We start from the raw sequence: 2,819 nt of genomic DNA, 5'->3' as shown, positions 1-2,819 counted from the left end.
TTCACTCGTTGATCATTTTCAGTTGTGCATGTTTACACGGGCTTGATTTGTAAAATTACTTGGGTGACCCATACGATGCAGTCTATCCAATAATCAGATGGAAAATTTCCACAACTTTGTTATGATTATCTCTCACCCTGTCCTGTTTTAATCTTTGGAACAAATCAAGAACTCTGCAAATACAAACAGCTTTTCTGGGTGACTTGTTGTCTATAAACATTTACACAGTATACCAGAGAGACACGTTCTTGGAGGATCACTACTGGGTGTATGAGATCTACGAGTTTTCAGTTTGTTTAGCTCTGGAATAATTTTTGAAAGCTCTCACGTCTTCAATGGACATTAATAAACATTGCTTGAATAAAAATGTCTTGATGGCTCCATATGAAGCTCAACTAACCACCTGTTACTGGATTTGTGAAACTTTATTTAGAAATCCCTCGTGAAGGATAACTACAGCACAAGATACAAACACACATTTGTAATACAAACAATTTCTTGGATATTTTAGTTTTGGACGAAAAGAAAATACATTCAGATGAGTGGAGTGTTTGGAAAACGATACTAATGAGAAAAAAATTTGTTATATACATTATGATTATGCTGGTACTTTTGTAAACGTCACCCACTCTTGTTTTTATATATTATGGTTATGCTGGTACTTTTGTGAACGTCACCGAGTGGGTAATTCAACCACGTCATGGCTCGGGAAATGAGGTAGATCTGGAAATGATTTTAGTGACTTTTCCCACACTTTGTGGAAGTATACAATAAATGTTAAAAGCAGAATAAACAAAATCTCGACAGCTTATTTATGATTATATGTCAGATTCATTTGAATTTGTAGAAGTTCGGGATTAAGATTTTGGCATGGAAATTCATGGAAGATTTTGGGAAGATCCGACGTAAATAAAGAGCTAATTAGTCCTAATGTGATTCACATATGTTCGATTATACTGTTCTGAATTTTGGAGGTTTATGTTCTCTCTAGCCTCCTTGAATTATGACGCTCATCATCATTATGGTCTCTTCTGCGGTAAAGATAATGGCCAATGAATTGTGGGGAATCCTTCTGTTACTCTGATAAACGTTAAACATTTGTTAAAATATCAGTGGAGAGAGAGAGAGAGAGAGAGAGAGAGAGAGATGAGAGAGAGAGAGAGAGAGAGAATAATGAGTAACTTTGTTTTCCAAAGGTAATCCATCTTTGTATTATGCTGGTTTCAGGATATTGAGATTATTCCATAGGAATGTTTCCCTGCTTTGAACATTTTCGTTTGAATTTTTTTCATAGATTAAAATTTTTTCAAAGTATATTGATACATTTTTATCAGAGATGAATGCGTTTTCCTGATACTCAGAAACATAGAGTAAATTTGCATTTTTTCTTACAATATTGCTTGTACAGGTTAATTCACCGATGATGTCCTTTATATATTTTTAATACTCTTACATCATTTTCATCAACAGGACGATTGTTATAAGAATTCATTCTCGAAGATTGAGATCTTCGGCTTTTCCATCCCCAATTTTTTTCTTTTATCCATCCTCATTATTTTCCGGTTTTCATAGAGTTTGCACTCTCTCTCTCTCTCTCTCTCTCTCTCTCTCTCTCTCTCTCTCTCTCTCTCTCGTTCTTGAATTCTGCAGTTTCTTGACACCTCCCAAGACCGCCACTCTGATGATATGCCCTACTTTCGTAGACCACAAAAAGCTGTTCACAATAATGGATTCCCAGATACTAGGGGGAGCGAGGGAAGGAATTCCCTTGTTCGTAGTTTAGAAGCTTCATTTGTACCACTTCATATTATGTAGTGAGGATGTGCCGATTTCTTAGATTAATGGACACACCTATATTAATAGATTTCCCATGAGAAAAAGAAGGAAAAATGAACAAAGAAAATATTGAAAAATGTTATTCCTTTAAAAATTAGAGAAATTCTCGAAGGAATTATGTTACTCGGAACGATGTTCATTTTAGTGCCACATCTAAATGGGAAAAATAAGCTGGAATAATGGAATTATTTCTGAAGTTCTAAGAGTGAAGTCGAACTGACGTACTAGAAGCGAGTTACTGCGCATAAGATTGTTGCTTCCCTACTAAAAGGGGGAACGGGGCTTAGCCAAGATTCTGGAAGTCTCATAAAACCGGGATAACAAATCTGAAGAATAGATGCTTGGGGCCTTAACGGACAAGAAGACCTGAAGACTCTCTCTCTCTCTCTCTCTTCTCTTCTCGCTCTCGCTCTCTCTCTCTCTTCTCTCTCTCTCATGTACGCGCTGTTTTGTACTCGAAGATGTCTTAGCGTACTGTTAACTACTGACTAATTTCCATATTGTATCTTCATCTTCCTGCCGTTTTAAAAGATGCAGCGTCATCTATTCAAAAGAAGACTTTCTTTTTGAGAAACGAATAAAATCGAGTCTCAAGCTTAAGACTAATGAGAAAAAAAAAGTGCGAGTGGTGAAGGAAGAAACGCGAAGGTAAAAACGAGCACAAAGGCGGCTTCATTAGGAAGGAGAAGCCTCTCCTTTGACCACCCAGATGCAAGTTCCTTGGCTTAGCTGGTGTTGTCTTCAAATTCTTTCCTCCTCTCTATTTTCCACCTTTGACTTACTTTGTGGATCTTGGATGAAAATATTTGCTTAAAACTTACATTTGACTTTTCTTTTTGTCCTTTCTTTTCGGTTCTGTTATCTATACGTTGGGAGAAATTCTGGATTTGCAAATTTGGTTTCTGTAAATCAAAAGCTGTTATTCTATAACAGCTAATATCTGAGAACATACAGTTATACAGGAACAGGAAGATTTAAAGAAG

The sequence above is a fragment of the Macrobrachium nipponense genome, chromosome 14 (assembly GCF_015104395.2).
Source record: "Macrobrachium nipponense isolate FS-2020 chromosome 14, ASM1510439v2, whole genome shotgun sequence".
In the NCBI taxonomy this organism is placed as follows: domain Eukaryota; kingdom Metazoa; phylum Arthropoda; class Malacostraca; order Decapoda; family Palaemonidae; genus Macrobrachium; species Macrobrachium nipponense.
The sequence above is the reverse complement of the archived record's forward strand: the minus strand, read 5'-3'. Positions refer to the sequence as shown.